Here is a 19,837-nt window from a genome sequence, read left to right as displayed (position 1 = left end):
AAGAGATCCCTCTCAACATACCTCCAAATAGAATGCACCTGTCATCATTGATTATATATTTCCTACGTGTTCTATGTTAAATTTTTTATATATTGTGTATTAATATTGATTTTGTATTTTATTGTACCCTATTGTATCAATGCAATGTTTTGTGGACCCAGGACATACTTGAAAACGAGAGAATTCTCAATGTATCTTTCCTGGTAAAATATTTTATAAATAAATATAAATAAATACATTTCAGACTCCATTCCTGGATTTCATTTTGGAACTTCTTCGACTCACTTTGGCAAATAATTATTTCCGTTTTGAAATGGTACTTGCAAACATCAGGAACTTCCATTATTATTATTATTATTATATTATTTATAGAGCGCCGTCAAATTCCGCAGCGCTTTACAATGGGTGGACGAACAGACATGTAGTTGTAACCAGACAAGTTGGACACACAGGAACAGAGGGGTTGAGGGCCCTGCTCAATGAGCTTACATGCTAGAGGGAGTGGGGTAAAATGAAACAAAAGGTAAGGATAGTATTAGACTAATGACAGTTGCAGAAGAGGAATCAGTTGGGAGCTATTAAGAGTTTAATTGATACGCTTTCATGAAGAAGAGGGTTTTTAATGATTTTTTGAAGGAGTGGAGACTGGGTGAGCATCTAACGGAGGAGGGAAGCGAGTTCCACAGGAACGGTGCAGCCCTCGAGAATTCTTGAAGGCGAGCATCAGAGGTGGGAGTACGGACAGAAGATAGACGTAAGTCTTCAGCAGATCGTAAGGGCCTAGACGGGACATACTTGTGTATAAGGGAGGATAGATAGGTGGGAGCAGCATTATGTAGACATTTGAAAGCAAGAACCAGAATTTTAAATTGAGCTCTATATTTTAAAGGAAGCCAATGTAGGGACTGACAGAAGGGTGAGGCATGGGAGGTGCGGGCGGACAGGAAGATGAGCCTCGCCGCCGCATTCATTATGGACTGTAACGGCGCAAGTTGGGAGCACATAAGACCACTGAGAAGCGGATTACAGTAGTCAAGGCGAGAAAGTACAGTGGATTGGACCAACACCTTAGTCGCATCTGGCGCGCAATGTTTTTGAGATGGAAATGACAGGATTTGGCGATAGAGTGAACATGAGGCTTGAAGGAGAGGTCGGAGTCAAAGAGAACACCTAGGCAACGAGCCTGCATGGTGGAGCTGATGGTAGCACCATTGACTTGGAGGGAGACAGACACAGGAGTAGCAAATGGTACAATGCAATATAAACACTACTATAGATAGTAATTGTAGTGAAATATATGCACAGATACTTAACTTAAATGTTATAATGCAGCCTCCCAAGATCGTTACCCAAAGAAGACGACCTTTTCATATATAGATAACTACAAACAGTACAAAAACTTTGGGATACGGCTGAAAATGATTCTAAAAGGAACATAGAAAGATATACAAAATAGTGAAGTACAATTAACACATCTTATGCACTGTATATGAGTGCACTCACAAGATTATGTAGAATATATCGCTCATATGGTGCCTCCCCCGATAGATATGGGGGCTGGGGGTCCCTTGGCTCTTCATGAGATTCCGTAATAATGCTCAGGACTTCAAACGGGCAATGGTTCTGTAGAGAACTTCCTCAGGGACCGCATGTAAAAGTAAAATCAATATACAATCACAACATGTAAAAAACACATCCTATTCCCCCATCCCCTAGTCCTCTTTAAATAGGGCTATTCCCTATGTCCATTGGTGGTTCCGTGGGTGGTACCCGGTGTCCATCGCTTGATTGGTCCTGTAGGTAGGTTGTTCAGCTGTTTCTCATCCTCCTCGCATTGCTGGTAATCAAATTTGGCGCGTTCGGATAACCGGAACCGGAAGTATGGGTCATACCGCACTTCTGCGTTCCACATGCGTTCCACGTGCGTTCCACCCACGGTTAATATGCGTTCCACCTTCGTTTTATTTCAACCTTATTAAGTAATCATAAAATTCAACAAAGAGCGGTATATTCTATCTACTGAAAGGAAAATAATATTAGTAACTTCATTATCTACACATTTTATTTGTCATTCGACTCACAACAAGTCGCCATTATTTAATTATGATCAAACAGTGATGCAAAATATTTAAAGAGTGAAATATGTGCAACAAAAACACATTTTTTTGACATATATAATTCAATCTCCCAAAAATATCTCATATTAATTAAAAGTGTAGTATACACAATGAAGAAATGTTATATATTATATATCAATATTCATTGATTATTAGTGTGATTAGGGCCAAAAAACTAAAATAAGAATAAAAAAATGAAAAGATAAATATTGTGATGTTCCTATGAATAATCTCCCATATTAAATGGAGTTACACACATATCTAATATCCCAAATAATTATAATGTGGGCATATTTTAACCTGTTCATTAATAGATACAGCATTAATAGATACATATGAAATTGATATTATGTTAAGATATCTAAGAAAATCAAGTGTTTCAAAATGTAAAGAATCTATGTATCCAAATACAGTTGAATTCCCAAATTCCAAGGAAATCCAACTAATACACATACTCAATATAAAGAATAAATTAACCATGTATAGTTATTGCATATGAATAGAAAAAACTATATTAAAATAAAATAACAATAGCCCAATATATATATATATATATATATATATATATATATATATATATATATATATATATAAATATAAATGTGTTAAAGACAAATAATTATATAAACCCTAATCCAGAAAACATACTAAATCAATCCACATATTGAGGCCTTGTGGCTCTAGGGTGCTCAACCTGTGTATCCAAAAAGTTTCCCTCTGAGATAATTTTTGGACCCTATCACCTCCTCGCCAGAATGGAAAAACTCTTTCAATACCCATAAACTTAAATTCCTTAAAAGTAAATAATGGACAGTTGGAACAATGAGCCGAAACTGAATGGGTTGTAAGTTTTTTTTCTCATATTATTTAAATGTTCGGGTATTCTGACTTTCAGAATCCTTTTATTGCGTCCCACGTACTGTTTGCCACACGGACATTGCAGTAAATAAACTACATAGTCCGTGTGGCAACTGATCTCAGATTTCACTTTGAAGATTTCCCCTGTGACATTACTATGAAAGACCTTAGTTTTAAAAAATGATGTGGTGGTGCAAGCTTTACAAGTTCCACAACCCCTATACGAGTCAGAGGTCGGAGAAAAATTAGTATTGCGATGTTTAATAGCATAGCTTGGAACTAGTAAATTCTTGAGATTCTTATTCTTTTTATAGATCACCATAGGGCGATCGGATAAAGACCTTCCCAAAACTGGGTCCTGTAACAAAATGGGCCGAAATTCTTGTAAGCTCTTTTTAATTCTGTGGTGATCAGTGTTGTACTGGGTTATAAAGGATGATTTGAAGTTTATGTTTTTTTCATTCATACTACATTTATCCTCTACAGGAGTAACAACACTTGAGGGAGGAAAGACCAGAATTTCAGTTTTGGTCAAGTTTAGTTTAAGGAAGTGGGCAGCCATCCAGTTAGAAACAGCAGAGAGGCAGTCAGAGACACTAGTCAAGAGGGACGGGGAGAGATCAGGAGACGACAGGTAGATTTGCGTGTCATCTGCATAGAAATGATATTGGAAGTCAAAGGAGCTAATGAGTTTACCAAGGGAGGCAGTATAGATGGAGAACAGTAGGGGACCAAGGACTGAACCTTGAGGGACACCAACAGAGAGGAGTTGGGGAGAGGAAGCAGAGCCAGAGAAAGAAACACTGAAAGAGCGCTGGGAGAGGTAGGAGGAGCACCAGGAGAGAGCAATATCTTGTAGACCGATATTGCTAAGGATGAGAAGAAGCTGTTGATGATCAACAGTGTCAAAAGCCGCAGACAGGTCAAGGAGAATTAGGATAGAGTAGTGACCATGAGATTTTGCAGCGAGTAGATCATTGGATACTTTGGTCAGTGTCGTTTCCAAAGAGTGCTTAGCGCGGAGTTTGATTCAAAGAAGTCTGTTAATCTCGCATACACAATTCTTTCAAGGATCTTGGATGCAAAAGGCAGTAGCGAGATAGGACGATAGTTGGATGGGGAGTTAGGGTCAAGATTGGGCTTCTTTAGAATTGGGGTTACAGTTGCATGTTTGAAGGGCGATGGAAATATACCAGAGGAGAGAGAGAGATTGAGAATTTTAGTGAGAGGTGGAGAAAGAGAAGAAGACAGAGTACGGATGAGATGCAAGGGAATTGGATCTAGGGAGCAGGTGGTGGGGTGGGAGGACTGGAGCAGAGCAGAAACCTCTTCCAATGTAGCGGGTGCGAATGAACATAGAACAGCAGAGGGAGTGAAGTTAGGGGAAGTATTGCAAGGGGGAGGAGAAAGATGAGAGATCTCTTCTCTGATTGTAGAGATCTTGTCAGTGAAGTGAGTTGCAAAGTCTGAGGCAGTCAAGTTAGTAGGTGGAGGAGGTACAGCAGGGCGAAGAAGAGAGTTAAATGTGTGAAATAGTCGTTTGGGTTCGCGAGAGAGTGTGGTTATGAGGGTATTGAAGTAATTAACTTTTGCAGAGGAAAGAGCAAAGCTGTGTGAGCTCAGCATAAATTTATAGTGGAGAAAGTCAGATGCACAGTGAGACTTTCTCCAACAGCATTCAGCAGTTCTGGAGCATTTTTGGAGGTATCGAGTGAGCTTGGTGTGCCAGGGTTGTTGTTGGGGGGGCCTGCGGCATTTAAATGTACAAGGTGCCATGATGTCTAGTTGAGAGAAAAGGGTGGAATTGTAGAAGGAGGTTGCAGAACTAGGAGAGGTAAGGTTTGAGATAGGTAAAAGGAGAGTTTGGAGATTAGTGGAGAAATGCTCTAGGTCAAGACATTGGAGGTTTCTGTGAAAGTGATGTTCAGATGGTGGTGTCAATCGGGTCTTAGGTATGCCAATGACAAAAGTCAGCAGATGGTGGTCAGATAGAGGAAAAGGAATATTGGAGAGATTAGAGGCAGTACAGAAGTTGGTGAAGGCAAGATCAAGAGTGTTTAATGCTGTATGGGTTGGTAAATTGGACCATTGCGTAAGGCCAAAGGAGGAGGTTACAGAGAGCAGACGAGAGGCATCAGTGCAATTAGGGTTATTGATTGGGATATTGAAATCCCCAAGTATAAGGGAAGGAGTGATAGATGAGAGGAAGTGGGGAAGCCAGGAAGAAAAGTGCTCAATGAATAGTCTAGGATAACCTGGGGGGGGGGGGAGGGTTGGGGGGTTGGGTAGATGATAGCAATTCTTAAAGGAGTGGGTTTAAATAGACGGACAGTGTGAACTTCTGCCAATGGTTTCATGTATCCTTCATATATAGCCATTAAAAGAAAAAAAATATATATTTTTAATTTTATTTTAGCTTCATAAATGACATCCTCATTGTCAGGAAATGTACAATTAAGGAGGTCACTACAGCAACTGAGGAAATCAATGGTTTAAAGCCACCAATCCAACTTATGATGTCAGCAAGCTACGAAGAAGTAGACTTTTTGGATGTGAGAATTTCAGGAGATCAAAATAATTTTGCTTATACATTATACACCAAACTAACAAAAACACATTCTTACATGTGTCCCATTACTATCCAAGACATTTTAAAAAGTCCCTACCATATTCACATTTCTTATTAGTTAGAAGAAATAACTAGAGTTGAGCGAACCCGAACTGTAAAGTTCGGGTTCGTATCGAACATTACGATTTTTTGACCCCGAACCCGAGCCCGGACATTTCAGTAACAGTTCAGGTTCGAGTTCGGTGTTCGGTGATTTAATTGCGCATTTTGAAAAGCTGCAGGGCAGCCAATCAACAAGCGTTTGACTTGTGTGCCCTTAAAAGCCATCACAGCCATGCCTACTAATAGACATGCCCCTACTCGCAGTATAGCGAGTAGGGGCATAATTGGCTAATACTAAGTAATCTTTACTTAGTATTAGTAAATTTGGCTGAAAGACAAATTCAGGTTTTTCAGCCTTTTAGTAGATAGCTCTCTAATACAGTGGGAATTAGGGAGTTATCCACTTATTCATTCCAGTCATTACATTGACTGGCCAAGTAACTTACATTTTATATGAATGTGTTTTACATGATTGTTGTAAGTGTTGCAAATGCTTACAGCTGAATACTGGCAATGTTTGTATACTTTTTATTTAAAATTGTATACAGTGTAACATTCTTCTTCTTCCACTGGGTAAGTATATTAGTACTTAGGCAATACATTTTACTTCCTTTTGCAGCCCTCTAGCCCTTTCCAGGACTTTTTTAGAGCCATTTTAGTGCCTTAAAGTTCGGGTCCCCATTGACTTCAATGGGGTTTGGGTTCAAGTTCCGGTCAAGTTCGAGTCCCGAACTCGAACTTTTTGCCGAAGTTCAGCCGAACTCGGCGAACCCGAACATCCAGGTGTCCGCTCAACTCTAGAAATAACTCCAACAAAGCTGCAGCAGATGTTCAACTCCATGAGATGTGGACTAAGTATGCACAAAGAGGTTACCATGAGACAACCTTACAAAAAACTTTAGAACAATGTTTTAACCCCTTAAGGACACATGACGTGTCTGACACGTCATGATTCCCTTTTATTCCAGAAGTTTGGTCCTTAAGGGGTTAAACAATCAATGTATCTATAGAAAATAAGACTACATATATTGGTTTTCCCTACCACCTTTACAACTACTACATCAAGTTTGAACAATACTAAATGTAAAAAATTGGAACACCGTGGCAAATGACACTACTTTCCCGGAATGCTTTTGCCATACTCCAATGTTTTGCTACAAAAGAGGAAAGAACCTCTTTCAGTACACTCAGTTACAACCCTATGTTACAAGACTACACAAGTACAAATTAGCACAGGCTCATTCATTTAGATGCCAAGGTTGTGTGCCAGCCATATATGGATATATAATTTGTATTTCATATTTTATTTTAATTATTTATTTTATTACTGTATGTATTTATTATTGTAATTATATGTATTTCGATGTATGAAATATATGTATTAAATATAATATATCATATATTTTTAACTTCATTCTAAGTGTATTTTTTTAAATGAATATATGTTAATGTTCTAGTAATTATTTTTACATGTGTAATGACTTTTTAAAATCTTTCCCCACCAGTTGGGGGACTGCATGACATCCCAGGCAGTCCCCCTGCAGGCAGATCTACAGGCAGCTTTGCCTGCCATGTGATCGCTCTTTGAGAGTGATCACATGGACCCCCGGGGCCTCATTTGACATGGGAGGAGTGCCTGGGCTGTCAGGCAGTCCTCTCAAAGTGGAACGATGGGAAGGTAAATATCCAAGGTGCTCCAGGGTTCAAAGCCGTTACGGCATTCTATGCCGCCGCAACTGATTTAAAGCATATTGCATGCAGGATGACATAAAACGCTGCAACGGCGTTAAGAGGTTAAGGGGTTAAGGTTCCTGGCCCAAAGTGCATAAACAATAGTAAATTAGTTTGGTGATGAAGTATTGTACAATACTGCCATCTACTGTCTACATATACAAACTGCAAAAAGAAACCTATTATAGAAGATGCCTACTTTTGGGACCAAATTAAGTCTTAAAGGACCACTCTAGGCACCCAAACGACTTCAGCTTAATGAAGTGGTCTGGGTGCCAGGTACCTCTAGGATTAACCCTTTTTTTTATAAACATAGCAGTTTCAGAGAAACTGCTATGTTTATAATGAGGGTTAATCCAGCCTCCAAATCCTCTAGTGGCTGTCTCACTGACAGCCGCTAGAGGCGCTTGCGTGATTCTCACTGTGAAAATCACAGTGAGAGCACGCAAGCGTCCATAGGAAAGCATTGTAAATGCTTTCCTATGCGACCGGCTGAATGCGAGCGCGGCTCCTGCCGCGCATGCGCATTCAGCCGATGACGTCGCGATCAAGATGGAGAGGAGGAGGAAAGCTCCCCGCCCGGCGCTGGAAAAAGAGGTGAGTTTAACCCCTTCCTCTCTCCAGAGCCCGGCGGGAGGGGGTCCCTGAGGGTGGGGGCACCCTCAGGGTACTCTAGTGCCAGGAAAACGAGTATGTTTTCCTGGCACTAGAGTGGTCCTTTAATATTTGAAATAGTAGATGGTGGATTGCAGTATTGCAGTATTCAAATTTCACCACAAAGGAGAGTTGTCAGTTACCGGGATTCTGAGCAATATGTTTACTTATACTCTATATTTATCAAATATACATTTTAGATATCTGAACAATAAGATTAACAGTACAAATTCACACCACTGTTATGCAACGTTTAATGAATATTTCACTTTTTACATACAAAAAATAGAAAATAGTGAGTAGGCGCTTCACTGAAATTATGACAGTTTTGTATATACAATAAATGGTGTAACCAGTACCCTAGTGCTTCCCTTATGCACCAGATTATAGTACAATTAAAAAAAAACATGTACCAGTGAATACACCTCCCCAATGTGGTCACAGCAAAAAATGAGTAATATTACCAATATAAAACTTGACTGTAATACAGACAGCGTAGAGCTTGATTGGGGTATGGACTAAAACAAGAAAGAAATAAAAAACAACATAGTAAAAACTGTATAATGACCGATGGAAAGTAAATGAACATATGACTCTCACTCACATGCTCCAGAGCCGTACCAGGCTCTGTAACTCAGGCTCAGGGGTGCCAAGTACTGGCTAACGATCCAGGTGATTCAAGTAGATGAGACCCCAAAATTGAGTACAAAATATTTCTTGTATAAAAATATATATAAAAGTATATACACTGCTGGGCACTATGGGGGAGGGGGAGGGGGGGGGGACCCAAATCAATCAATAATGTAACATATAACAAAATTGGAGTTCCACTTACCCCTATTGATATAGTAGCCCAGAGTGAAAAAATCACATAAAATAACAAATAACAAATGTTATAGATGCAAGCAGACGCGTTTCGGCTAGCAGCCTTCCTCCAGTGCTGTGGATGTATATACATTTTACATACACTTGCATGTTTCCTCTTTCCCTAGATTTTTACATTATTGAAAAACAAATGATATATACAATCTGATTCACAGTTTTGTGATTTAGACTGTATGTAGTAAACTCTTGAGTAACTAGCCATGGCTTGGGCTCTCTCTCAACAGTGATATGTGCTGCTGTTACATGACACTCCAGATAAAGAGAATGAACAGAGTGCCCTCTACCCTTTATGCAAATGAAACAAAGTTGTTATGGTACCTACAGTGTCTCTTTGACCCAAAACAGGCACTGGAAGCTTTTTTCTCAATCAGAATCATTTATCCACAGATTTTAGTGGACTCGTGTTTTTTCGTAGTGAATTCTTCCAATTTTAAGAGAATTCAATCCAAAACTGGCATGCATCATAGTTTAGTCATGTAGTCTGATGTAATTGTATTTTCTATATGTCATGTTCTCTGCTATATAAGGTAAGTCATAGCAGAAAAAAGTTAAAATTGCTAGCAGAAACAAAAAACGCATCAATCAAGTGAATGGGAGGCACATATCTTCTGGATATTATTGGAGTCTATATTATTTTAATCCTTCATGCCCAGATGATGAATTATATCAAGCTTGTCTGGAACATTTAATTAAATGTAACTTTAATTGAAGGCTTTGACCATTTTGCACTAGAAAGAGTTGTTCCTCAGGTTCCATTGGAAATATGGAGTTCCCTCAATTAGTGAGGCCCTATACTGCCTGCTTATATGTGTTTGCTGAACAATAACAATGCAGCTTGAGATGAATTATTGTACATTGCTGAAGTAAGTGTTTCTCTAATCCATAGGAATTCAAATAACAAAATGTCTGCATTCATTCATGACATATAATACCATCAGGCTTTCCTCCAGTAAGAGAATCTGAAAAGGCTCTGATTGAGTCTCACAACATGTTAACTAAGCTGCTACACATATACGTAATAAAGTGCATTTTGTGTTAAAGTGACCAAGTGCTAATTTCAAGTGCCAAGTAAAGCAAATTCTGTGATGCTACCTTAACCCCTTAAGGACACATGACATGTGTGACATGTCATGATTCCCTTTTATTCCAGAAGTTTGGTCCTTAAGGGGTTAAAGGGACACTATAGTCACCTGAACAACTTTAGCTTAATGAAGCAGTTGTGGTGTATAGAACATGCCCCTGCAGCCTCACTGCTCAATCCTCTGCCATTTAGGAGTTAAATCCCTTTGTTTATGAACCCTAGTCACACCTCCCTGCATGTGACTTGCACAGCCTTCCATAAACACTTCCTGTAAAGAGAGCCCTATTTAGGCTTTCTTTATTGCAAATTCTGTTTAATTAAGATTTTCTTATCCCCTGCTATGTTAATAGCTTGCTAGACCCTGCAAGAGCCTCCTGTATGTGATTAAAGTTCAATTTAGAGATTGAGATACAATTATTTAAGCTAAATTACATATGTTTGAAAGTGAAACCAGTTTTTTTTTCATGCAGGCTCTGTCAATCATAGCCAGTGGAGGTATGGCTAGGGCTGCATAAACAGAAACAAAGTTATTTAACTCATAAATGGCAGTGAATTGTGCAGTGAAATTGCAGGGGTCTTTATTAATAATCTGACATGCTGTTGTATTATCCAAGAAGCCTTTTACAACTTGCCCTTTACCTTATAACCCCAAACATAAATGGCATCAACCAGAGGAAAAATCTCAAAAAGGACAGAGGATTTTGGAAAATTCGCCAATTAAGAAGTTTCGAGTGGCCATTTTTCGTGAACCCACCCACCCACCCATCCAAATATGGCTGCATAACCGATTGTCCTTGCAGCGTCTGTCCACACTACTGAGGAGTTGCTGGAAATGGGGGGGGGAGGGGGGCGGAATAAATAAATACCTAGCATTCCAGGATGAAAGAAAAAGTTGCCACATTGACAAATGAGCCCTAGTTATCTAGAAATATCCTAGAATCGTCACCTGGGAGACTGTGTAGTAATTGTAGTAATCTTGAAATAAACTGAGGGCCTTGTGGAATGACCCTCATTGCAAAATTAACAGGACCTAAGAGTGACTGTAATTCTTTCCTAGTACAAGAGCTTTGATATAAACAAACCTTAATGTCATCAAGAATCTTGACTATTTTTTCCTTGGCACACTTGCTTGTTTTGTGTCTGAATTTAAATAGATGCCTAAAAATGTAATATCTTTACGGGGGCCTTCTATTTTTTTTTTTTTGTAAATCTTTCTTTTATTATGGCATATGCGTTATGGGGTACAAAAGAGAAAGAGGAGGCATTGTGGGGTAACATGAGTTAATGATAACAAGATGGTGTGCAATGCACCTCAAAGAAAGATTGCCATGTTTTTGTTTTTTTTTGTAAAATCGTCATGTAAACATAATGATACAAGCTTGGTTGATAAAATAACAGGACATGTAACAGGTTATACGCAGAACAGGTACATGGTTGAGAAATACAAGTTATAATCAGCAGTGAAAAATTTGCTAGACCTCGTAGTGTGTGTGCTGCCTAAACTTGGTTGTGCTTTACAATAATGTAGGATTGTCTGGTAGATGGCTAAGTGTTGAACGTGTATGAGTGTCCCTGGGGAAACAAGTGTACACTACAAACAATGGCGGGAGGCTCATCGCTGATTCCGATAATAAACTGTAGATATCGGAAGCTTAACTATGCAACGTTTAACTGCATTTGCCCAGACTCCATATTCTTAGTAACGCACTGGCTTGAGTATATCATAGGTGCGGGCTATATTGGGTATAACACTTAAACTGTAATATATATATGAAAGGTGTCACCGTATAGCTGGCGATGGCATACCAGGTACCTACTCTAAGCTACTTCCTATCCCATGTTTAAACGTGAGTGTGTAGGCTTGGTGGAGGGTAGGCGTAGTAATGTTAGGACCGAGTATATCGGGACAGTACTAAGGCATGTGTCACGTTTAAAGAAAATCATACGAGTATGCTAAAGAACACAGTAAGGCATTGATAAAGTCAACTGAGCTGGACTAAGTATAGATGTGCTAGAGGACACAATATGCAGAACTAAAAGCGATAAGGCACCAATGCCTAAGACCATCTATGTTAGGCTAGGCTGTCCACTAGAGAATGTATCTGCTAGAGCAAGGGGGTACACCGATAGAAAAATGGCGGGCGTTAACCCAAGGCCCTAAGGCAAGGGTGAGACAAGTTATATGCACAGTCATCATGAGGTTCCTGAGTCCCATTGTCTATGCAGTTACAGTTGTAAGTTGCTTGGATCAAGAGTCCATGCCGCAGCGGCAGTAAATGTGCCCTCTAAGTGCAATTACGGCATGTCCTTAGTAGAATAGTCGGTCTCAGCCTATACCCAGTGCAGGAGTGTGCCTCTCGCGGTTGGCGGTCGTCTCTGGGGAAATGCTGGTGCACGCCGGCGGGCTGTGTAGGGCCTCTGCTGTGCGGGTGTGGGGAGAGGTGATCCTCCAGCCCCAGGCTGGTGAGCAGGCCTGCATCACTTTGCCACAAACCCGGTGACTGCCAGAGTCCGAGTTTCCTCCTCTTGTGGGAGTGCTGGAGGGCCTGATGTTTTGCTGCCGTTTACGGCGCTGGGACCTCCGCTGCTGTGGAAGATGCTTTCAGGCTTTAGCCCTGGTGGCCTTCAGCCCAGGTGGGCTACGTGGAGTAGGGGTGCGTGGTTGTGTAACCGCTGTGCCCGAGGACACCCTCCTCTCTCCCTGCTGCTTGTGCCCCAACTCACCGGCGCATGGCTTGGATCGTGAGTCGGTCTGGGCTGTCTGCATGCGCTGGTCCAGCCTTTCCCAGAACTGGAGGAAGATTTCCTCGAGGCGATGCAGGATGTCTGTGGCATTGCTTTGACTGGGCAAGTGGTTTAGAGTGTGCGGTGAGTATTCAGCCGCCATCTTGGAAGTGCCACGAGGCGAGCATTTGCTGGATGCTGGTGCGAGATGTATTCTACTGCGGGTCTATATGGTCCAGGATAACCCCCACTGGACCGGGGGAGGGGGGAGGTGTATGTACGAGGTCGCAGGCGCCGTGTCTGTGCCCGGAGAGCGGCCGTCTCCCCGCTGCTCAGTCCCTGGTAGGCCGCAAGCCTCGGCTTGTCCATTGGATTGTGCCTGAGCTTGGGAGAGGTACCGATCGATGCAGCAGCCTCTCCCAATTGCAGTCGTCGTGGTTTGCTGGTTGTCAGCCTTGATTTTTGGGCAGAAATCCCTGTTTTTTTTGTCCCCAGACGTGGGAGCTCTTGCTGGACACGTCTGGGCTGCTTGGTTGCTTAGCTCCGCCCCCGCCTTCTATTTTTTTTAATTGCAATAGGCACTCCTAAATTGTTGAATAATTTGAGAGTATTGTTCTTACTGACAGGTGGGGAGTTGCCTTTTTTTTACGGTAAGAAAATACTCCAATAGTGGATGACAACTGGGCACCTGCACCTGTTCAAAAGAAGCCAGCATAACATTTATGTGAACAGATCAAACAGTTTGGGCTACTTATAGAGCCGAATGTAACGTTTATGCAATAATGTTTTTTTCCACTTAACACCATGCAGATGCCACAGGGAGGGGTGAACGGGAAGCACTCTAAACGCACTGGACAAATCCGTCTTGCTCAATCATGCACCCCTTCCCGTTTCAAGAATGACCTTAATAGCTTCATTGATTTTGGAATAATGGAGAGAAAAAACTTCTGAGAGGATGTGTTAGTTCAAACTAGTCATAGATAAAAAATGACGAGCCGAGAAACTGATAATTAAGCGTTTTTTATTATTACATTTGCCAGTAGCTATGCCAAGGGGACTTGTTCTCCAGCATGCCAAAGGGGGGGGGGGGAGAGGGGGGTTGTGAAGAGACCATTCAAGAAACCATTATCAAGCAAAAGCATTTGAACTGCCATGGGATCATAATTGGCTGAATGCAAGTTGGGGCATTCACATGTTCCAGGGAGAAGAGACACAAAACCAATATGAAAACCAGACAAAAAACTGTACATATGAAATTAACTAAATGGGTTGATGTGTGGTCTGCCAAATATAAGTTAAAAACATCCTCTTTAATAGGGGACAGTCATTGTTTTGGAAATAATTTATTTGGGCACATTGTTCTTCGCGTGGGCCCTAAAGTACAAAGAACAAATATGCAGGAGCCTACAAGCACTGAACCCACAGCCTTCCGCCTTAAAGTTATTACAAACCTGTGACTTTCCTAAAAAGACAATTGGTCTCTTGGTAGAAATGTTAGATAATACAGATTGTGACCGGATATTAGAAAGGGTGTCAAATTCATTAGAGCACAAGCTAGTAGAGTGTGTAGCTGAAGCACAAATTGAACTCACAAGGGCCTTAAGCCAGCCAAAATGTCTGCAAAATAGTTCTGTATCGAGTTGGCTCCAATCTCGCTGCTGCTTTTGTGAGAATGCCTTGTGATATTCAAAAATGCTAAATCACCATACTTGTGCACAAGGTCAACCAGCTTATGCGTATACAAGTCCAATTCCTCCCTGCGATGAGGATGCCTGAAACATATCACATCTCTATAAAGCCCAAAGGTCAAAACAAATTCAGAGATTGTTAGTTTTTTCTCGGGCTTTCATTACAACAGAGAGATCCCCAAATGAATAGGACCTAGTCTCAATGTAATCCTGTGACGCAATCAATAAAGATACTAGATTAACATCTTTACCCTTTAAGAGGGTCAGGTCTCTCTGTATTGTTACTTGATTTTAGCAAACGGAAAAGCTCAGCTTTCCTAGCAGTAGCTGTGAAGGGGACATTCCTACATTTCAGTTCTGCAATGATGTTTGGTATTGCCCAAGATCTATAACTGGAGGTTGGACTAGGTGCTTCATTTGATCTGGCTGGAGAACCGAATCTAACTAGAATGCTAGGCATGGATAGTTTGTCTCCTTGCCCTGAAACGTAAGGCATGCTAGAATGCAACAGAGTAAAAGACGTAGTGACCCAAAATGCGTATCGTATATAGTAAATAAGTGTGAACTGGCAGGTTATGACTAGTGCCAAGTGTCGACATTTTATTACTTCTAATGAGGTGACAGGTGAGACCCTGCTAGTGGCGAGAGAGGCTCTACCTATGATTTGGCCAGAGAGGAGATGTGGCACTGACGTAAGTGGCGAGGTGTTGGCCTCTCAGTGACAACTACAAGTGTCAAGATAGAATGGAAGTGACAGATGATGCTCTAACTATACCGACTGCGAGGCTATAACTATGAGTTGGGCCGATGCGTGAGGATGGGTGCTGGCCTCATAGGACCTTTAACTAAGGCAGAGAAGCCTATGAAAATATTTACCTAGTTGGACAGGATGGAAATAAGAAAGCCAGTTCACATAAAGGTAGCATTTAGGGAGAAATAACAAAATGTGTTTATGAGGAAACATACCTTGAATATGACTAGAATTAATAATCTGGATATAGGAAAACAAGCTGACAACTGAAGAGAGGCCTATATATAAACTAACAACTGTATTAGTTGGAAATGTGATAAGTTGATGACGTACTAAAGGTAAAACAAAAAATACGCACCTCTCAGCGCAGTTGAGCAGCCTGGAATACGTGTCCTGGTTACAGGACTTGTACCTGAAACCTAATGGATTATACTTTGAGATAAAAGTGTTTTTTTTTTGTTTTGTTTTTTTATTGCGTGACAACATACCAAGACAAAATTTATTTAAAGGATCGAATGGGAAACCTGAGTAACTTCTTGTAAAAGAAAAAGTTTGCTTCCTGTAGGTATATAAACGTATATCAGTTCATGTAAGTAATACTAAGTCAGAAACCATTTCTGACCATTATATATATATATATAACACGTGAATGATGATTAAAACATGAGAAGCGTTACCATATTTTTACACCAGGTGGAGTAATAGAGAATAGAGCGTTCAGAGATTAGAAGAAGTAAAATACATATACAACCAGCTTTAAATGGGAAAAAAAGTTGCAAAAGCATAAAAGACTGAAACATAAAACACAATTATGAAGCACTACTCATTGAACCACAAGGTCATATAAATAGGTTAAATATTTGTAACAGTTCAACTCGGCTGGTTAAAAAGTACATAATCACACGTCAATTGCATGTAACTAAAACTTAGTGTACGAGATGCCAGAAGCGAATGGCAAAGTAAACAAACTGTAACTAAACGAATGCAAAGTAATGAACTGAAAGAACGACTGGCAAAGTGAACGAAAGCAAAGTACGAAATGCAAATAAAACTTAGTTTTTAGTGAATTGCGGGTAGAATCCTGGTACAATGGGAGTTTCTTTATAAGAACAATAGATTCACCACAAAACAAGCAAACAAAATATACCAAAAGGAATTTTGAACCTGACAGAGAAGAAACGGACAAGATGCTGGGAACAGGTCAAAGGACAGGAACCCGGAAGTGGAAGTCCACAAATTCTTGAAGTGATGTCAGGTAAGTGTATTAGACCCTGTTAGGTGTTATATAGGCTGAGAAAGCCCCTCCCACAACTCCAGGCCCCCACATTTTATATATGTGTATATATATATATATATATATATATATATATATATATATATATATATACTTTTTTATTTCTGTATTAGACATTAATGGCTGTGTGTTCAGTTATTTTGAGGGGACAGAAAATTTGCACTGTTATACAGTTTACATTGCAGCAGAGTGTCATTTCTTCAGTGTTTTCACATGAAAATATATAATAAAATGAAACTATATCTATACATATATATATACAGTATATATATATATATATATATATATATATATATATATAAATGTGATATATTTTACTAATGTTATCAATTTTACCTTTTCTCCTCTACTTCAAGATATAGTTTTTTGTTTTCTTTTCACTCTCTTTTTTCTCTCTCTATTTTTCCTTTTAATTCCAAGTTAATTGATTTTCTATGATCTGCTATTAAAAAAAGAAAAATAATTTAAAAAGAATTCTTGTTCCTGAAAAACATTTGGTGTCCCCAAGAAAGAGGAGGGCAAGTTCCGGCTGATACATCATTTGTCATACCTGAAAGGGTCTTCGGTGAATGATGATATTGATGAGGCTCTGTGTTCTGTGTCCTATGCATCATCGAGTTGGTGCAGAAGGCAGGGCACGGGGTGCTGATGGCAAAGGCGGATGTGGAAGTGGCATTCCAATTGCTTCCCATTCACCCGGTTTGTCATCATCGTTTGGGGTGTTTTTTCGAGGGGAATAATTTTGTGGATGTATGCTTGCCAATGGGCTGCTCTATTTCTTGTGCATACTTTGAGAAGTTTAGCACCTTCTTGGAGTGGGCAGTGCGGGCGGAAACTGGTGGGGGTTCTGTAGTGCATTACCTTGACGATTTTTTGTGCTTTGGCCCTGCTGGTTCCGACCAATGCTGCCAGACGTTGAGGGTTTTCCAGTGGGTGGCTCGATTGTTCGGGGTTCCTTTGGTGGAGGACAAGACAATAGGCCCTACCACTTGCCTTAATTTTCTGGGACTGGAATTGACTCTGAAGGTGTAATGTAGGTTGTTCATGGAAAAACTGATCGCACTATGCAAGCTGGTGGGGGCTGTCAAGGGTGCGTGGAAGGTGACGTTGCGGGGATTGTAGTCTGTGCTGGACAACCTCAATTTTGCATGTAGGGTGATTCCCATGGGACTTTTTTTGCCAGCTGTTAGCCTGGGCAACGAGCAGGGTGCGGTCCCCGACTCACTATGTTAGAGTGACTGGATCTATGATGGCGGATTTGGAAGTATGGGAACAGTTCTTACGGGATTTCATTGGCCGGATGTTCTTTTGGGATCCGGCTGCGTCATCGGAGGACATTGGTTTGTTCACGGATGCATCTGGTAGTGTCGGCTTTGGGGCTTATATGGCTGGCCGATGGTGTGCGGAGCAGTGGCCCGAGGTGTGGAAGTGGAGCCCCCTGATTAGGAACCTGGCATTTCTCAAGTTTTTTCCATTGGTGGTGGCATTGGTTTTGTGGGGGGAGGCTCTCGGGAATAGGAAAATTGTATTTTACTTTGATAATATGGCAGTGATTCAGGCGGCTAATGGTTTGCATCCTCGATACCGATGGTCCGGTTACTTCTGCATTTTGTTCTGTTGTGTATGTCATTTAACATTGTTTTCAGGGTTCGGCATGTGCCCGGGTTTCTGAACGTGGTGACTGATTCGCAGGACGTGGGACAGGCTTGTCCGGAGGAGATATGACAGCACAGGACATCATGCTTGAGGGATTCATAAAAAGTTTTCTGGTGCCGGGCACATGGGCTACCTACGTAAAGGTTTGGAATGAGTGGCATGAGATAGTGAAGCAGGCAGGGGTGGCGCAGTCTCCCACGAGTCGACTAGATGCTCTTTTGTGGATCTTATGCCGCTTATTTGCACGGAAAGCGTCAACGTCTATGATAGACCGGAATATGTCAGCCTTGGCATTTTTGCTTAAATTGAACGGTTGGAGAGACGTAACCAAGAATTTTTTAGTTAGGCGTTATAGAAGTTGGTGGGGGTACTGCCAAGGGTATGTTCATCTCTGTATGAGGCGGTGTTATTTTCAGTGGCCTTTGTTGGGGAGTTTTTCGGGGCTTCCAGGATCGGGGAATTGGTGAGTGCTGATCGGGCTGGAATGGTTGGGATTCAGTGCAAGGACATTGTAGTTGGGTCAGATAAAGTGGAGATCTGATTGGGTTGCTCGTTGTCAACCCGTTTTATTTTTTTTGTGCGGCCAGCTTTCTGGAAATCCGCCCTGGGGTCACGGATTGATTTTTGATTCATGCTGATGGTTCTGCGTTGTCTCGGTTCCAGTTTTTGGGGTTTTTCCGTTTGGGTTTATGGCAGTTAGGCTTGGAACCGATGCAGTTCTGGACCCACTTGTAACAGATAGGGGCAGCAACGGAGGCAGCTGATGAGCTCTGGGGGATGAGCTGATTAAGCAAATTGGGAGGTGGGAGTCTAAATGGTTCTGTTCGTACCTGAGGCTGAACAGGCTGGTGTAAAATGGGTTTGGTTTGGGCATGGTTGGATGTTCCTGCTTTGTCATCCTCTTGTTTTCTTTTTAGGTTGAATACAAGATACACCTAGATAGAAAAAACAGAGAAAAAAACTCATAGGGAAACACCATATGATAACAATACACTGTTTGATGTTAGATGGCACTCACAAACTGCATGAATCTTTCAAGCCCATCAGAGTCACTTTAAGTCTTCAGAGATTAATTCTCTCTCAGGTTAGGATATCCAAGGATGCATTTATTTTTAGGTTGCCTGGTTGGTGGGACTTTCGTATGTCTATTGGGCGCAGAAGAGGGCAGCAGTTCGGAGACAAGGAGTGCAGCTGGACTTTCCTCTGGAGCTGGAGTTGTTGCTGTAGTTTGGTTTTCAGGATTTGGTTGGCAAAGCATCAGTAGGAAGATTTTTTGGAGGGTGGCAGGGGGTGCCACCCGGACATGGTGTTAATTCATGGTGGGGGTAATGATTTAGGGCTGGTTCCTCAAATGGAGTTGGTCCAGTGGATGAAGAGGATGTGGATCGGCTTCAGGAGCTGGTTTCCGGGCGTGGTGGTGGTATGGTCGGAGATGGTGCCTCGGTTTAACAGGCGTCATGCCAGGGACCCGACTGCGGTAGCTCAATGTGGAGGAAAGGTGAATTTTTTTGATTTTTTGATGTTGATTTTTATTAGAAGGGTACATGGTGTGGCATTGCGGCATAGGGAAATGGAGGGTATGCTGTCCGGGTATTTTAGGACAGATGGGGTCCATTTATCAGAGGTGGGTTGTGACCTGCTTAACTTGGGCTTTCAGGTGGGTATTACTAGGGCCCTGTTTTTGTGTGATGGGTGCTCATGATCTTAAGGAGTCAAGTCATGTGCTG

The sequence above is a fragment of the Pelobates fuscus genome, chromosome 3, assembly GCF_036172605.1.
Source record: "Pelobates fuscus isolate aPelFus1 chromosome 3, aPelFus1.pri, whole genome shotgun sequence".
Classification (NCBI taxonomy): Eukaryota; Metazoa; Chordata; class Amphibia; order Anura; family Pelobatidae; genus Pelobates; species Pelobates fuscus.
This window is presented reverse-complemented; position numbering follows the sequence as displayed.